This window comes from Urocitellus parryii, chromosome 14, assembly GCF_045843805.1.
Source record: "Urocitellus parryii isolate mUroPar1 chromosome 14, mUroPar1.hap1, whole genome shotgun sequence".
Taxonomy (NCBI): domain Eukaryota; kingdom Metazoa; phylum Chordata; class Mammalia; order Rodentia; family Sciuridae; genus Urocitellus; species Urocitellus parryii.
This window is the reverse complement of record NC_135544.1, coordinates 65,082,975-65,102,046: the sequence shown is the minus strand read 5'-3', so window position 1 is coordinate 65,102,046 and position 19,072 is coordinate 65,082,975. Positions and strand designations below refer to the sequence as shown.

The 19,072-nt window shown below is 50.5% G+C and overlaps 1 pseudogene; it reads left to right on the top strand.

The window, feature by feature from the left end:
* Positions 1-15,516: 15,516 nt before the first annotated feature.
* On the top strand, positions 15,517-18,771 carry LOC113176132 (ubiquitin-conjugating enzyme E2 G1 pseudogene; annotated as a pseudogene).
* Positions 18,772-19,072: the final 301 nt, after the last annotated feature.

Sequence of the window (19,072 nt, the reverse complement as noted above, 5' to 3'; positions counted from 1 at the left end):
TTGATCCCTCACATAAACCCCCTGTGCTGTTCAGACAGTGGATCTGAGTTGCTTCCTCTCCAGATGCTCTCTGTCATAGCTCTCTGACCCTGTTGGTCTCCCTGGATGCTCATCTCCATCTCCCGACTCAGGGAGCTCTGCAGGTGTGTCTAGGAGTGCTGCAGGATGGATGCTCTCTGTGGCAGTAAGCTGGGGCAGTTGCGGAGCTTTGCTGCTTGCATTTCCATCTCTCAGGGACCACCGCCCTCTGCTCCCCAGTGCTCAGTCTTGAGGGCCATTGTTTTATCTTGAACTTGCTTTTGAACCTTCTCCTTGAACTTTCTCTTTAGTGTCTTAGGACTATTCATATTCCATCTTCCCTTTATAGTGCAAAAACCATTTGCTATAATTCAGGACGAATTCTTTACACAGGTGGATGGGGAGGAAGTCTAAGGTTCAGAGCACCATTGCCCGAGTGACTTCTTCTGACACTTGAGAGTGAGCATTCAGGCAAAGGCTGAATCCCGGAGCTTTGTCTTGGCTTTAGGATGTAGTTCTGGGACCTTGAACCAGCCCCTCCTTTCTCAGGGTTTCAGTTGTCTAAAGAGTGAGGTCTGGGGTTGAGCCTCCTGGGAACCTTGAGCTTTAACATCTTACAGGCTGTGTGTGATTTTCTGCAATGTCTTCCCTAGAAGGACTCTGGTGGGTTTAATCCTGAGTAAAAAAGTCACTACTACTAAGTTATGTGGTCCTTCTATCTAGGGCCATGGGTCTACCCTGGCTTCCAAGGGGTGAACCCATTTTGCTGGTTCTACTCACCCTGGGGTCTGTCACTTCTGTATCCAGATTCTCAGGGACTCCCCTCACTCAGGATGGTCTCTGAGCACCAACTCCTGGTCAGGTGCAGGCTCCTGTCCCTGCCCATCTCCTCATGTATCTGCCCACTCTCCTCTCTGTTGGCTCCATGCATCAGCTGAGACAGTCAGTTACTAAGGGCTGAGGACACCTACCTGGTCTTTGGTAAGAAAATAGGGCCAGGAATTCTGGACCAGGAGAAGCGTTTAGCCACCAAGCAGGAAGCTATGAATCAGCCTGCATGCAGCGTGCTGCCCCAGTATCTAGACCCAGGATGTAGACGCACCAGCAAAAGCCTCCTGCCCTGCTCCCCGTGTTCAGGGTTGAAAGGTGGAAGACGTGGGCCCTTATGTGCTCTGACCCATTTCTCAGAGCAAAATTAGAATCCATTCCTTTCTGATTTTTGGACTCTGAGTTACGCCCTCAAGACCCAAAGAAATGTGCAAGCAGAAAGAACCTCAGTTCTGCTAGCAGGTGGGTCTCTACACAAGTTCAAAACCAAATTATGAATTCACATATATTAGTTGAACCCACTTATGTTAAAAATATGGGCATATATGCATTATTTCTCAGGTTGGTTCATGGAAAGACTCTCAATTTCTGCTCTGTATACTGTCTTTAAAAAAATTTTTTTTTTTACAGTGAACATATATTACCTTTATAACAAACAGAAACAACAATGATATTGGAAAAGAATCTTGATCTTTGGGTTGCACTAACCAAAAGCCATCAGATTCCTCAGGAAGGTGACACATTTGCCATTATCACTTGCCAGCATGCTCCAACTCCCAGGAACCCAGGAAGCCCTCCCTGTGGTCCAGCTCTCTCTTTCCACCACCGGCAAGAAGTGGCCGCTGTCTCAGAGGGGCTCAAGGCACATTGTGCTTTACAAAAACGTCTGGGCCTGCTTTGGCTCCTGGTTCTGTCCTGGTTGGTTGGGTGAACTGAGGCAAACTGCTCTCAGACTCAGTTTTCTAATTTATAAAATGAAAATGACAATAGCTTACGGAGAAGGTTTCTCTATTAGCAAACTTTAACGTGAGAGTCGGGATTGGAGGATGCAGCTGTGAATGAGGCAGAGGCTGCTCCTGCCTCTCAGAGCTTAGTGTTCAGAGTGTGGAGGGTGGTTACCCTTGGTCTTCTGCCATGCTCTCTGTTGTCCTCTCCCCTCACTGCCACGGTCAAGCTTGTCTGCAATCAAGGAAGTCTAATGGGTGCTCCCTGGCACCACAGGCTCCATCTCCCTGGGAAGGAGCATCTGATCTGAGCCACAGCCCCACCAATCATGGCCCTCCCTCCTCCAGTCACAGACGATGGGTCCAGGAATAGGCATATGGCCCAAGGGATGTCACATTGAGGAAGAAGGATGCAGAGCCAGCCAGGGATGGAATCCTGGCATTCATGGTTGGTTTCAGGGCCATACTTCAGATACAGGAGTGTGTGCTAAACGTGTACCCCACAGATGTGATGCAGATAGCTCAGACTCGCGCTGTGACTCTCCAGAATCCTGGCGCTTTCAAATGCCATCGAAGATTTCTTGAGAAACAAATACCATTCGGAGACATTGAATATTCTATTTCAAATCCTTTCTGAAATACAAAACAGAAAATGATACACTCCTACAGTTCATTCTGATTGACTCACGGAAGCAAATTGCATAAGCATGCAACTCACTTTGAAGCACCCTAAGGTTGGTAGTGATCCAATTCAGGGACGCTCTGACTGGCAGCCTTGCTCTCTTTTCTGCACTCACATCCTCTTCCTCTACCTAATGGGGTAAGCCTTAGAGACAGCAAAGAGGTGGACGGGTGCTTTTAGCTTGCACCTCTTCTCCCCAATACCCCTTAGTGTGTGTCACAGTCTCTAGTTTCTTTACCAGAACGGAGTGTTGGACAGTGTCCCTCACTGGCATGTAAACATATCTGGTAAAGTGTAGCATTTATACAACAGGATCCATCTGTTCTCTGCAGGTAGCTGTAAGGAGAGAGTCCTGCTGGGAAGCGGCCCTCCAAGTGTGAGTGTCGACTTTGTATGGTTGGTGACGCCCATAATTGTCACTCACTGCCAACCAGAGGCACAGCCTCATTGTAGCTGAGCTGGAAGGTATTCAACCAGGGGCTGCCCAGAGTTTCTATTTTCTGTGGGGACTCAGGGGTTCTGCCAAGCACCAGCCAAAGCTGTGACCTTGCTTCAACCTGAAGAGCCACACACACACACTCATCCCTTGTGTCAGGCCTTCTGAATATGCTTCTCTGTGGCCAAGGAAAAGCCAAAGGAATCTCCACATCCACATCCTCAGATATCCTACAGGTACAAAAAATGACGGCAGGGAGTGAAGCAGATCTCTTCAAAGTCACAACATGAACCTAAAAGGGGACAAGGGGAGGTTTCACTGAGCTCCCAGGTAAACAGACTGTGACTCACCTGTCCTGGCACTGGGATTGGGCCGCTCCACCCAGGCTGGGTTGGATGGTGCTGCCTAGAGAATCCTGAAGTCCCTCTTCACCTTTGAGCTTGGTCCTTATTTGTTGGGGTCTTAGGACCTGAGCACACATAGGGTCCTTCAAGCCTTTGGTTTGTGGGGATCCACATTTTTTTTTTTGTAAATCACATTAAACTATTAATGCCCTTTGCTCAATGCCCGCCAGGGGGTCTCTTTGGGGAGACTGTGTATGTGTGTAAGTATGTAGCTATTATCTATCTATGCATCTATCCATCTATCCTCCGTATATTTGGATGCTGGGGACTGAACCCAGGGCCTGGTGCATGCCAAGTGCACACTCTACCAGTAAGCCGCAGCCCAGTCCTCTGAGTATTTCTTAGTGGTGACATTGTTGAAACCAAGAGCAACTGGAAGCCTTTCAGAAGCTCAAGGGATACACTCATTTGCTTTATTCTGGATGGGAAGTAACAGGCCTGTGAGCCCCCAGGCAGTGAAGCCAGCGTTGTGTGTGTGACCCCAGCTCCACCAGAACCTACTTACTTCTTGCCGTAACCAGCTCTTTCCTACCACAGTTTGCCCACTGGATTTCCAGAAATGAGAAAAACCAGTGACACCAGAAGCCATAGTCATCAGCTCTGGGGAGGGCCCAAGCAGGAGCCCGGGCAGGAGCCTGTGGGTCTGGTGGGAAGCCCCTGGATGAAGAGGGAGGAGGCCAACCCTGAGCCAGGCTTGGGTAGAACTTAGCCTGGGCATGGACAGGTTATGGGCCATCTGACATCCACGGTTTCCTCCCTTTTAAAAGAAGAGGGGGAATTTTATGTCTCTTAGGGCCCAGTCTCCACCCAGGCAGCCCGTCAGAACCCTCTGCTGCACCTGCACAAAACAGCCCCTGGGTGGGAATTGCCCCAGCAGGGGACCAGCACCCGTCCTTCAGCACTTTCCTCCAGTGACCACAAGGGTCGCGATGTCCTTGTGTGCTTTCACGTGCCTTTGTGCATTTCCAAGATGGAAAACACACACTTTTTCAATATTAGCATTTTGAAGTCAAGTGGGTCTCATGATCACTGTAAATAATTGCCGTGTTCTCGCTCCCCACTATCCTCCCCCTCAAAATGTGTAACAAGCTGGGCATCTTGCACTCTGTGGTATTCTTAAATTAAAGAAACACTTCATCTCATCACCAACTTGATAGCAAGTGGACGATATGTGAGTTATTTACCATTCTTCACAGAACAAAGATGGGCTGGCTCGAGTGGCCAGGCATATTGGCCCTTGATCTATTTATTCAACTAATGCCAGTCAAGAGTATCTTCCATATGAAAGGTCTGGACTAGATTTGGGGGGTTGCAGAGAAGGGTTGGGACCTCAGAGCTCATAGGTTCGTGGGGCATTGTAGAAAGGAGCAGCTAGCCACAGCCATGGCTGGACCAAACTCTGGCTCTAGAAGCCTCTCTGGGAGCCGTGAGGGAAGGAGAGATTAGCCCATGGGGCTGGGAAAGGCTTTATGGAGGCAGCAGGGTTCAGAGGGAGCTGTGGAGGCTGAGTGAGAGTCCACACAGGTGCTGAGCCTCTTGAGTCTCCTTCCTTCTGTGGAGAATGGAAGACTACTTTGGGCATGAGGTAAGATGATATTGGCCAAGAGCGAGCACAGGTTGATGCCCAAGCCTCTTTGGAATTGGGTAGAACTCAGGATGGAAATTATCTCCTGGGAAGGAAGAGCCAAATGGCCTGACCCTACATGGGTCCAGAGTAGGTGGAGAGGCTGGTGGTGGGAAGCTGCCCTGTGATCACTCTTTGGGTTGCAACATTCTGTAGGTTCTTTGGGGTGAGCAGGATGGATCCACCCCACCCTCCTTCCCTTGGCCTGCTTTTCTCTGTATCCCAAGTGCAAGTTGTCATCTGAGGGCCAATGTCCTGTAGAGAGCAGACTTGGGCTCTGGGATAAGCCCAGGCTGCCACTGTATTTGTCCATCAAACATGCTGGGGACATTTGTCAGTGCCACGGCTGGCCCTACACATGGCAGAGCAGACACAGCTCTATTCTTAGCACAGGGTGCACCCTGGACGACTTTCGAGGGCTAATCCTTTGGAGGACGAACACACACAGCATCTGTACCAGGCAAGAGCCACCATCCTCTCTTGTGTGAGACAAGTTCCCTCAGAATTGGGGTTCTGGAGCTGAGGTTTGGAAGATGAGCAGAAGCAGTTCAGCCACAGAGAGTGCAGGGAAAGAGGCCGTGTGTGCTTTAAGCAGTGGGCAGAGCCCCAGTGGCACTCCATTGCAGGAGCAGATGCAGGGGGTCCTAATGAGAGCTGCAAGATAAAGGAGCCGCTGGGGAGACGCAATTAATGGGGGCCTCGGTAACCAGGCCTCAGAAGCCCTATCTAGGATTTGGGGCTTTCCTCCAGGGATGATGGGAAATCATTGTCTAATGTTATGGCAAAATAACAACAAAAAATCCACCATGCTAACCATTTTTAGGTGCACTGTTCAATGGCATTAAGTTAATAGTTCACATTACTGTGCAAACACCTCCAACCTCCATCTGAGATCATTTTTCCTCTTCCCAAACTGAAGCTCTGTGCCCACTGAGCACTAAATACCTGTTCCTCCTTCCCCAGCCCCTAGAAACCTCTAGTCTGCTTTCCGACTCTATGAGGGGCCTCCTATGAATGAAACTGTACAGTATTTGTCCTTTTGTGATTGGCTTCTTTCACTTAGCATGAGGTCTAGAGGGTTTATCTATGTCACAGAATGTAGCTGAGTCTCTGTCCTTTGAAGGTTGAATTGTATTTCAGTCACCGTACACACCACATTTGGTTCATCCAGTCATCCACTTGGACAGCTATGACCAGGGTTTAAGAAAGAGAGTAACACAAGTCCCACTCATGTTTTGGAAAGATCCCTGGTTGCACTGTGGAGACTGATTTGGAAGAGATGTCAGGAGAAGTGGGGAGCCCAGGTAGGAGGTAACTGCCTGCATCTACCACAGGAGGCCAGCTGGAGGTGAGTGGGGGAGGTGGAAGCTTGCACAGCTCCATCGTAGAAGGAATAAAAGAGTTGCCTCTGGTGTGGAGGGTGATGGAGGGAGAGGAGTGGGCGAGGGTCTTCCAGGTGGACCAACCTGCCATTTCCCAGGGACGAGTGGAACCTTGGCTGGGTGGAGCTTGAGAAGTGCATGGGCCACCTGGGCAGGGACATGTAAACCTGGAGCTCAGGGCTAAGCCGGAGGCTCAGAGGGGTCAGTCGCCAGCCCTGAGGAGGGTCAAGGGGTGCAGGAAGCTCCCCAGAGCCAGGGTGCACAATGAAAAGCAAGAGGGCCAAAGAATACCCCTGAGTGGCTGCAATGTCAGCGTGGTGACACCAGGAGGGCCCAACCAGAGCAGCGTGGAGCTGTGAAAGCTGACGGGGGAGCAAGCACAGTGGCAAGAAAGTGTTCCAGGGATGTGGGGGGGTGGGCAGAAGAGTGCTCACGGACATTAGCATCTCAGGGCTTACTCCAGTGGGTGCGGGGTGTGGACATTCATGAGAGCAGGGTGGGTGGAGGAACTGCAGAAACCGAGACCGCAGGTTCTCCGCTACATGCTCTTGGTCTCGCTGTCCAACTTCTCTGAGCCTTTATTTCCTCATCTCCACATTGATACATAGATGCTCAAATGACACCCAACAGCTCATACTAGTTGTGCATTCGGTGGTGGTGGTGGGGAGTTGGCGTATGACTGCCAGAGACCAGGCAAGGTCCTGTCCACACATCGTGACCTTCTCCCCCCCCCCCCCGGGGTTGTGCCTGTGTTCTCCCTGTTCCATGGCAATTCAGTAGCAAAGGAGCTTGAGGACTTGGCGGACATCACCTCCAACTTTTGTGCTCAGAACTCTTAAGGATGGGGGATCCATGTCACAGGACTCAGAGAGGATGCCTTTGCTAAAAGCACTGGTCCTGTGGATGTCTGGTAGGTAACTAAAAGCAGAATAAAGCTTGGCATCTCTGCCTTCAACTTGTTTCTGTCTTCAGGTTCTAGCTAACTCAGCACAGAGCATGTTAACCATTTAAAATTGTTCATGTGAAAACTGGTAATACAAGGTATATTAGCCCTAAATTTTCCCAATTTCATCCCCTTTCAAGACCTGAGAACACCAAGATAAGAGTAACTAAGATAGTCTCATTGTTTTCAGGGATGCCTAACACCAGCTTTTAAAAGTCTCACTCCAGACCCTAAAGTGGCACCTAGAAGTCTCCAGTCATTGCCTTATACCTTCAGGGAACAGAGGAGCCTTGCAGGCAGATCACCCATTCTGGGACTCCCCCCAAAAGTGGCAGATAGTCACTTAGTAGTAGCATCTTCCCATGGGAACCAAATTGCCCTCTTCCAGGATCACAGGCATGATAGATGAATATCCTGAGCAGCAAACAGAGACTACCCTCCAGCCACATGAGGTCATCCTCAGGGGCACCTGGCAGAACCCGCAATGAGATAGTGATCGGCAGACCCACAACCTGGCCAAGATAATTTGATTATGGATATCTCTCGCCCCAAGCCCCAGTTCTTCCTCTGTTTAAACCTAGAGCTCATGTCAACACCCCAGAGAAATAACTGAGATGCTTGATTTCACTCTGCCCTCCCAACAGGCCTTTATTGATTGAAATTCCTTTCCTGCACATTACAGTACTTTTCTATTTGTTGTTTGGGGTGAGTGGCCAACTCTGACTTGTGGGGACCCCCAGAGTCAGTCCTGTGGCCTAGGACTGCAGGAACATTGGGACATAGCAAGAAGGGCCAACATCTGCTGCAGAGATGAAATGTCTATTTCAGATACATTTAGTCACCTTCTGGTGTTAGAGAAGTCAGTGGCAGGAGGGAGGATGCCTGAGACCAGGAGACCTGGGCTCTCGGCTCAGCTTCGAGGACAGTTCTTATAGCTCTGGCAAGCTACTGTTTTTCACCCCTGAAATTTCTAACCTGTGACATGGAGTTGTCTTCAGCTAGATAATTCTGGAATGTACTTCCTCGTTGCAGGTGTGTCTATGTTGCAAAAAAGTCTCTACTGGAGAAGATTGTTGTCATCTTCAGGTAAAGAGACCATTCTCGGCCAAACACTTGAACAGCTATTGTCACAGTCAATTCCCAAAACTACTCTGTGAGCTGGGTACTGTTAATCCCACTTAATGCCCAGTGACACGTTGGTTTTAGAAGTGAGTGATTACCTCCAGTGGGAGAGTGTTTGCACCAGGTGGTTGTAAGCTGTGTTTGGTTGGGAATCATGAATTGGAACTGTACGTGATGACTGGCTCTTCCTGGAAAAGGCATCAGTCAGCCAACCAGAGCCTGGAAAACTCTTTGCTGTTCTGGAGGAAATCTCAAACCCCGCCTGGCATGGTCCCGCTGCTGCCTCCCTGTCTTTCCACCTTTGGGCACTCTGCCTGGAGGCCCTGTCCTCATCGCTCAGGTGAAACTCTGTCCGTCAAGGTCTGTGAACCTTCCTGACTCCCCACGGACGTGACATTTTCCTCCTTTTAAGTCTTTATTGTATTTTGAACTTCTCTTCGGCTTTGGATTATAGGAACTCCTTTCTTATTACCTTTGTCCTGGAACAGGTAGGTGAGGTATTCTTTGGATTTCATACAAACTAAACCTGTGATGATAGTTGGCACAAAACCAAAGCTTGGCAGCTACTTGTGACCTGTCTTCACCGGTCCCAGTCTTACTCGTGCAATCATAGGGTGAGGAGCTGGTTGTGGGGGTCTGTGCCAGGTCTCCTGCTAGGTGTAATGTTCCAGCAATGAGCAAGATGTTCTGCTGACTGCAGCTTGGAAAAAATCATCCCCAGGTCGCCCCTTGTTTCTTGAGTGGTGCCCTCTGACAGCTGTCTGTTGTGGCCACCAGCCCGCCTTGTCTGCTGGCCTGTGTAAGCTCAGTAGGCCCAAGCTCTCCTGTGGCCACTGAAGGTGATCCAGGGCCCCACTTCTCCATTCACAGATGGGGAAACAGTTCAGCAGTGTGGACTGATTTGCCTGGGGCCTCACGGTTCTGCAGTGTGGATGCTGCATCTCTGGCTTTTGGGCCCAGGGTATTTCCACGAGTGTGGGGAGGGGAGGAGGAAAAGGTGAGGCGTAGCAGGGTAGGAAGGGGGTGGGGAGAAGGACCCCCATAGGGGGAAGTGGTGGCCTGTGTGTTTGAAATGCTGCTCCTGGAGCTCAGTCAGGCTGTGGACATGAAGGCCAGGCCCTGGCCAGGACAGGTCCTCTGAGCTGAGCATCTCGAGCAGGCAGCGGGCAGGCCTTGCCCCAAATCTGCACAGAATCCTGTCCAGCCTCCACCTACAGACTTAAAAACTACAGGTGTCGGGTTCAAGCGGGAGGTTCATGCTCTGGGGAGTCACAGTTGGAAAATGCTGAGACTACGTGTCCAGGTGGAAAAAAGAAACTGGTATTGGCCCCTCAAGGAGAAGGTTCTCTTCAGGAGAGAGCGAGGAGAGCCTCAGGTTTATCACTTCCATGATGCGTGTTCAGAATCAAAATGGGTTTTGTTTTTTTGAATATTGAGAGTGAAGCATTTCAGAATGGCAATGAAACAGCTCTTGTAGCAGGAAAATGGGGTGCACGGTCTCCCCCAAGTCCTCTGCACTTCCTCAAGCCAGCCCCACCCCAGTTGGCTGAGCCCTGCCTGCTGGCCTCAGCAGGCCAGGCTGGGTGTGGGGCCAGGGTCGCTGGGAGCTTGGAAAGTCTTTGCAGCAAACACGGGGGCTGTGGGCCAGGCTTTGTAGACATGGTGACACCTGTGCTGCCTATGCAAGTGGCACGTGTTGCTGGGCACTCACAGCCATGCTGGAGGACTGGGCTCCAGTCTCTAACGAGGGCCAAGGCACCAAGTCCTTTCCTGGGCTCGTTTATCAAGAGATGGGTTGGCACCGAGTCATTCCCGTGGCTTTACCTGCTCTGCATTTGCATCTAGGATCCAGGACAGAGAGTGTCAAGCATCCTGGAACCGCGACCCATCCTGACTTGGGGCATGGGGTGTGGCAGCTCTGTTCAGCAGAGTGGGCCTCCAGACGTGGGGGCTGAAGTCCCTGTTACTTGCCCCGAGGAACTTGGTGGCTTTGGGCTGGTCGCTTAACTCCCCATCACCCAGCCTAGCGTGTGTGAAGCGGTGGCAAGAAGAGCACCTCCTGGGGAAGACTCATGAGGACTGAATGCTGTTAAGTAGTGCTGCTGGAGGGACACTACGTCCCTGTCCAGCCCCTCAGCCTCCCTGAAGGTGGCGCTTCATCTGAGACAACTTTGGATTCCTCCTCCCTGTACATGGTATGGCCCACACTGGGCTCCCAGCAATGTCCCCTGAGCTGAGGCTTCTGACTCCAAAGTACCCAACCCGTCCCTTCTAAAAACAATACACGCACATGTCCCCAAGTGATGAATGAGCTCTAAGTTGGTCATAAATGTAAAGTACGTGGATCATGACCACTTAGACTGGGTATCTCATCTAACACAGCGCTCCATGCGCTGGCTGTGCAAGGTGGCCTCACTCCTCGGCTTGCTGGTCCACTTCCCAGGGACTCTTCGTCCTCAGGCTCTTCTCTCTGAAGAGAAGTAGTGACAGGGCTGAGGTTATGTGGTGGAGGACAGAGTAACGAGTTAATGCAGAAAAAACCCTCAGGATAGTTTATAGGGAGCGCTAAGTACTCAATGAGTGGGGCTACGACTGTGCTCTGGGAAACGGAAAGTTGCTATCCAATATATCCTGCTTAATGGGCATTAAAAATCTTTTTTGTAACAGATTTAACTGAACTTATTCTTAAAATATTATTTCTTAAATCCACAAGTAATCTTACACACTTAGGATGACCGCATGGCATTTTGAAATAGGTGTACCTGGTGAGATGGTGAACTTGAGCTAATTAGCAGGTGCATTAACTCAGATACTTACCATTGTTTCGTGGTGAGAGCACTTGAAATCTACTCTTTAAGCAATTTTCAAGCACATAACACATTGTTAGTAACTCTGTCACCACATTGCACCATAGATCTCCTGAGCCCTGTCCCCCGAACTGAAATTTTGTACCTTTTGACCGTTTCCCCTCCCAGCCTGCCCCCACCCCAGCTTCTTGCACTGAGTCAGAACAGTGCTGTTAGCTGGGGTCAGTGTCTGGAGACATTGGCTGCCTTACTGGTGGGGAAATGTACTAACTTCTGTGGGGTGGGGCTCAGGGATGCTGCTAGTCACACTCGGATGCAGGACAGCCTCCTGGGACCAAGAATTCTCTGCCCAGTGTCAGTAGAGCAGAGGTTGAGAAGCCTGGGAGAGAAGGCAGGTTGTGCATTTTGGTTTGATACACTTTATGACCCCATTTCAATGGGTGTCTCGACCACGTAAGCTGCCACCTGTGCCTGGGTTCTGGCAGAATGTCCTCGGTGTGTCACTGGGCAGAACAATGGGATTTCTTGTAGGCTCGATCTTATCACAGTGATGATAATGGAGCCGGCTGCACAGATCTCTTTCCTTTTACTCATTTGGCAAACAGCTGCCGAGCCTCTGCCCTGTGCCTGGCTGTGCTTGTGGGTTTTAGAGATGAATGGAGATGAACCTACAGATGGCCCTGAGGGCAAACAAAGGCCTGCCCACCACAGAGGGAGATAAGGGCAGGTGGAGGCTCTGTGCATAATGCTCTGCCCTCCTTCAGAAGCTAAGCACAACAACCAAGTTTCACAAATAAAATGGATGACAAGTCACATGTATTTACATGGGCTGTGCTGCTTAGGAGACTGTGAGAGCTGGTAACAGTGCCCTTGTGTTTACACGAATAGGTTGTGTGCTATGGAGCTGTGCAGCCCAGCCCTTTTGAGAGTTTTATTTTGTGGCAGGTGCTAAGTTGCCAAAGCTGCCCTCAAACATGTGATCCTTCTGCCTCAGCCTCCTGAGTTGCTGGAATCATCGCCTTTAGAATTTGCAGATCATTTCACCCAGTTTAGATATCCATGATTCCTTGTTCATTTGCCCATTCGTTCAGAGGCACTGACTGGTGGCCCCTCCTGGCTGCGGGATCAGCAGGAGGTCCCCAGTGCCATTCCTTACTCCTCTCTGGTGTGCGCCTGGAGTTTGCCCATGTGAGGGACTCTTGAGAGACGTGGAGAGCGTTAGTGAAGTGAGCAGAGGTTTCTCAGCCTCCCTTGTGGGCTTGGCCTCCACCACGCTGGCTGCAGGTCCCTGAGGGGGTGACTTCTGGGATGCAGGGCGGCAGCCCTGAGGACAGCCCTCCAGGCCTCCCTTGGCTTCCTGGCCACAACCCCAGGGCCTCTGCTCTGCTTCCTCTCACAGGGTCTGAGCACCACAGAATGAACAGGACCCTTCCCCCTGAGCCTTCCTTGTATCAGATAAGATGAACATGAAGGGAGAGATGGGGACGATGAACCCACAAAACCTGCGGGCGTGCGTGTCTGTGAAATATGGTGTCTGGCAGGGAAAGTGTATGGAAGACATAAGCAGGACAAGAGGAGGGGGGCCTGGTGTGGAGAGGCGGGTGGTCGCAGGCAGCTCGGAGCAGGGGCTGAGCAGATCCTTGACAGAGCGGGAGGGAGTTTGGAGGGCTGAGGGGAGAGCTTGAAGATCAGCCCCAGAGTCACAGCACACAGACCCACACGCATGCACACAAGACACCTGTGCCCACGTGAACACACTCTCTGAGTGTGCATGGGTGTGCACACACAGGCACACACCAGCACGGCTGCCGCTTCCTCTTATCCTCAGCTTGGTCCCAGCATTAGGCTTCACCGGTGCTGCCGGCCTGTCCTCCACCCAGGGGACCTAGCACGGTGCTCAGGACGGGACCCTGGGGAGGGAGGGGACCAGGTCTGGGCCAGCTGCTACCGATGGGCCTAGAGGACGCATCCTGAGATGAGGCAGGGGCTTGGAAAGGAGTGCGGTGGACGCACAGGCCCAAGGGGGAGGAGGGAGGGCCCGACGGAGCCCCCGGTTCTCCCTGGCGCAGCACGCCCTCCCGCTAAGCAGCCACAGAGGGCATCCAAGGACCAGGGTAGGTTAAAGCATGAGGCCAAGCCATGGCTCCAAGGATGGCCACTCCTGCATGTCCTCCCGCTATCCTGGACACTGCTGGACACTGGCTGAAATTCCCACAAATATAAAGCTTCCTCCGCCCTTCCTGACAGGGAGGGCACAGCTCTTGGTGAATTCCAGCCCAAGGGGGTGAGTGGAGGGCCTGCAGAAGGGAGCAGGCGGGTGCAAGAGCTTGTCCCCCCGTGTCTGTGGCTCCCCAGGTGAAGGAGGGTGACAGAGGCCTCACTGGGGTGCGGTGCAGACCAATGAGCTAAGGCCCGGCCACGTCTGAGGTCTCCTTCCCTTCGGCCAGGCCCAGGGCCATGGCAGCGCAGGAATCCTGGGCCTGTGTGTCCAGCAGAGTGAGCTCCCCATGCTGTGTGGATACCTGGGACTTTGGCGTATAGCTGGGTGCCTAGGTCAGGTTTTCTCCACCTGTACAACAACACCCTCTCTGCCTGAGCCATCTTGGTTCTGCAGTTTCTGCTGAAAACCAGCCTATCACTTTGGCCAGGTGAATTCTTTCTTTCTTTCTTTTTGGTACCAGGGGTTGAACTCAGGGACACTGGATCACGGAGCCACACCCCAGCCCTAATTTGTATTTTATTTAGAGACAGGGTGTCACTGAGTTGCTTAGCGTCTTGCTGCTGGGATTATAGGTGTGTGCCACTGTGCATGGCTGTTTCATGATTTTTTACTAAACTCCTAGTTACTGAGTTCTCTACTAGACACCACGGGGATTTGGAGATGAGCAGATGTGGCCTCCACCCCGTCATCAGGAGGTGGACATACACGGCCTCCTGTAAGGACTGTTAGACTGGCTCCTGCCTCTGCCTCTGGTTAGCTCAAGCAACCTCTTAGGGCGCTCACAAACCCGGACAACAAAAACATTCAAAGTTTTGTAAATTAAAAAATTGAATGAAAATCTGAGAAGTGACCAAATTAAGGAAAAAAATATTATGAGGCCTACAATCTATCAGTGGCATTGTAATACTGTGAAATATGGTTCTGGCAGGGAAAAGTGCGCAGTCTCACTACTATTTCAGAACAATGGTTGATTTTTAAAAAGACTATCATCTTCCATCTATTTATCTATGTATCGATCGTGGCTGCAGAGACCTGTGTTTAAACATAACCTTTTAGGAAACCTCTAATTCATTTCTCCCCACCGGAGAAACTCTATGGAACATAGTTCAAAAACCACTTTCTTAGCTGGCCTTGTTAACAATGCCAAGTGGTCAAAAACTGCATCTAGACCGTGGTTTTGTTAGTGTTTCCTGAGCCACTTGCCCAAAGCCTTATGCACTTTACCTTTAGAATATGACTTTAAATTTTTTGGAAAGACACTCCAGTCCGGGGCCCCAACTCTCTTCTTGGGGCTGTTCTTCTATTCGAGCAAATGTGACTTTGGTCGACTTCTGCAGCCAGGACTCGAGGTTTCAAGGACTCAGAAACACAGCTGTGTGGCAGGGAGACTGAGCGGCGGAGGTGAAAGCCGTGGAGAAGGTCCTCTCCTTTCCCCTCATTTTGCAGAGGAGGCCTGGGAGGGAGGGGGAAGCCTCGAGTGAGTCCATTCCTTCACTCCCTGCTCCACATTTACTGAGCAGGGGTGTTCCAGGTACTGCAGCGGGTGTGTAGAATTGAAAATAAAGGTAAATCGCTGGGCCATTCCAGAACTTAGTCTAGCAGGAAAGGACACAAGAACAACTGTGGCAGAACGTGCTGTTCTAGAGTGTCTCTGAAGTTGTTGCAGGAGGATTCTTCATTTGGGAGACACTGACTGATTCTCATTAAATGCCACACTCTGTGCTAGACTTGGGGACTGCAGTGAGCAAGTCCAAGTCCCCGGTGCTGATGGGGTTACAGCCACTTGGGGCTGGAAGATTTAAACAAGTGCTTGGGCATACTGTGGAGCAGAGTTGCCTGCACGCACTGTGTTCTTGGTGTGGTCCAGACATAGGCTAGGACTTGTTGGGGACAACTTTCAAGCAGCAGTAGTTGAGCACGCTTAATCTCTGAACTTCTCAGGACTGCACAGTTGAGAGCAGGCATGATCTCTGCAGAGATCATGGCAGGCAATCCACAGTGAGAGTCACGTATTTGTAGGGAGGAAGCAGGCCTCCGAGGTTACTACATTCCTCTGTCCTCCAATATTGAGGGTGACATCCACAGGGCTCCGTGAGTGTTGGCCAATGGAGACCTGGCTGAGCCAAGGTGAAGGCAGAGGAATAGATTAAAGAGAGAGAAGGCACTGACCCAGGGTGGTGCAGAGGCACAGCATGACATGACCTGGGAGGGGGCTGAGAGTCATTTCATGGGGCCATTCGTGAGCCGTTTCAGAAGTCTGGAATGTTCCCTAAGGACCTTGGGATGCTATTGAAGGTTTTGAGAAGGATATAATCCAATTAGATTTTGTTTTAAAAAGAAGTATGGAAAATGGTTGGAGAGGCAGGCTGAGGATATATAGAGAGAGACATTAGGCAGCTCTGGTAATATTATAGGCTATTACAGGTTTTTAAAAGGCCTATTTTTTTTTTCACAGTTTATCTCCAGAACCCAGAAAAAGATGCTTGGTGAAGAGCGAATGAACCAACATTTCAATTCCTGCTTTTCGAGGCAGGGACGTGGGGTCCTTCTAGTGGTCCTCAGATTGCTGACCAGACGTTGCCTTTCCTGTGACTTGAGGGGACAGGGCTGGAGAGGCCCTCTGCTGGGCCGACGGCTGGCTGAGGCAGAGACAGGAAGTGTAGGTGTTGCTGCTCTCAAACATGAAGACGGAGTCATCAGGAACCCTCCCTAACCAGCTCGTCTAGAGCTACTGGTTAGTACGAAAACATTACCTGGAAGGAAGGGCGACCTCGTATGTTTTCTGTTTGGAGGAAGGAAGTGTTTCTGGAAAAGGTGCTTCAACCTAGGTTCAGCTCTGGGAATCCTTGAGGTCCACGGGTTTTCAGCAGGTTACACCCAGACGCGGCTGTGTTTGACCCAACGAGGCCTTGGAAGCAGACAGGTTTAGTTTCAAACAGCCCTACCACTTTCAAGATGTGAGTGTGGGCAATTTACGTGAAATTTCTCTGAGTCTGGATTTCTTTTCTATGTGTAAAATGAGATGATCCAAGTGCCTGCATTGCAGAACTGTTCCAAGGTCAGATGGGAGAACATGTATATGCGACCGCTGAAATCCATCTCAGAGAAGCACTGCTTAGTGTTCGGGATCATTACTCCTACTATGATTAAACTAGAGAATGGGATGACAGGAAGACCCAGGGGAGCAGACTGTTCTGTGGCAGGAGCTGTGGTTCAGGCTTATCCACAAACATGCCAGCCCACTGACCTGTCCTGACGACTTAACCTGAACTGTGTGCCGGGAGAGCATCGCGGTCAGCCTGACAAGCCGGGCACAAGTCCAGGAGAGAGGCGGGAAGGTCCTGCAAAAGGGCTATGGCCTTGAGGTGACTGCAAAGGACAGGGGTGTCAGAGTGGCTTCGACAGCCATGGTCACCCTGCTGCCTTGGTGGGTCCTGGAGGCTGGGAGGTGGTAGAGGGTTTGAGTTTAGTTAAGAGGGGATCAAAGACTAGAGCAGGCACCCGGTGGTGTGGAGCTTAGATGTCTGCCAACCCCCCACACACTAAGGGCTCGGTCGCCCCCAGGGTGCCATTGGGAGGTGGTGGAACCTTTAGGACGTGGGCCTGGTGAAAGGATGTCAGGGCACTGGGTGTGCCGTGAGGGGAATATTGGCCTCTTCCCTTCTCTCTCTTTTGCTTCCTGGCTATCACCACGTGAATGTCCTTTCCCATCGCATGCTCCCCCCATGGTGCTCTGCCTCATCCTGTTGCCTTGGTAACAGGGCCATGGACTGAAATCTCTGAAAACATGTGCCCAAATGAATCTTTCTTTCTTATAAGTTGACTTTCTCAGGTATTTTGTCACAGCAATGGAAAGCAAACATACAGTCCCTACTCAGATTATTCTCTCCTACTCAGTGCTGTGAGTCTGAATTCCCTTCTCCTGGGATCTGTGGTAAGGACCTAAGGAGGGTAAGTAGAAATTCTATGTGAAGAAGGCAAGTCACTGAAATGTGATAAGAGGCACAAGACGGCTCCCGTGCAGGCAGGGTTTGCCACGCTCCAGGCTGCCACGTGGAAGAAACACAGGTCACAGGACCCAGACGCGGGCTGGCTACCTGGGCAGACATACCTCTTAATTGCTTTCTGATTATCAATCCAGTGAAATGTGAGCCTGGTGCACTCAGGAATTTTATCTGCTTTGTCAATCGCTGTATCTCCAGCTCTGAGGAATGTCTGGTACAGACGCCAATCATAAGGAACACACTCATTTACTCAGCTAGACCCTGCCCTGTGAGGAGGTACGGGGCCTGCTTTGAAATTCCTTCCTCTCCACCTCTGCCTGACCAAGCTGCATCCATCTTACAGGGTTTCACTACAATCTTCCTGTTTTTAGCTATTTTGTTTTTGGACAATGTTTTTATTAGTGCATTCTAGCTATGAAAAAAAAATCCCCCTTCCTATACACATTTATTCTTTAAACCCCTTCTTACCTGTTGTCAGCACAGGGCTTTGCCCTGGGTGATGCACTGTCTTGCATTAGTTTGCCATTGTTTGGGGTGAATGCACCTTATTTTCCCCATGGACAGCAGCTCTTTGAGGAAGAGGCCATGACTTAGACCTGTAAGCTCTCCTGTCCCAGGGCAAAGAGATTAAAATCTCACAAATTAACATCCTTTGTTTGGAAAAGTGACCTACAATTTCTTGAGGAGAAGACCACTGGCCTTGTCCGACTGGAGTGGGGTGGCCCTCTATTGGGGTGGGTGCCTCCTTAAGGCCTAACTATCTCAAGAGAATTACTAATTGTCACAAAAACACATCCCTTCTGTTTGCCTTAGCGGAAAGAAACCAGGCAGCATGGTCCCGGGGCTCAGGTGTGGTGGAGGCCGCCAGACCCTGGGGCAGCAGGAGCATCCGGGCCCCACGTGGCGAACTCAACCAAAACCCCATGGAAGACTTTCCAGCAGGTTTAATAGGTGACTATGAGCTCTATCCATGGGAAGTCCTTATTGTCGGTCCCCCAGACACACTTTATGAAGGTGGTGTTCTTAAGGCTCATCTCACTTTCCCCAAAGATTATCCCTCCGGCCTCCTAAAGTGAAATCATTACAGAAATCTGGCATCTGAATGTTGATAAAAATGGTGGCGATTGCATTTCTATTCTTCATGAGCCTGGGGAGGATAAACATGGTTATAAAAAGTCAGAGGAACGCTGGCTTCCTACTCACACGGTGGGAACCATCACGATTAGTGTCATTTCCATACTGGCAGACCCTAATGGAGAGTCACCTGCGAAAGGATGGAAGGAAGACAGAAATGGAGAATGTAAAAGGAAAGCTGCATGCCGTGCAAGAAAAAGCCAAGAGACTGCTTTTGAGTGACATTTATTCAGCAGCTGGTAATTTCACTTATTTCAGGGTCTTCAATTGAGAAACAGGGCATTTTTTTTTCTGCACTGTACCCACCTGTATTGCTGGACTTCTGTTGTAACAAGTTGGCAAAACCCTGGCTGGAACTGGGCTGCAAGAAAACATGCCAGTTATCAATGCTGACAAGAGCCTAACAAGTGCCAGCTGACAGATGATTACGCATTTTGAATTTTAATGAACTGTTTTAACCTTCAGGAAGAATTGTAAAGATGTGTACATAGTACAACATGATCCGGATAATGTGTACACTGTT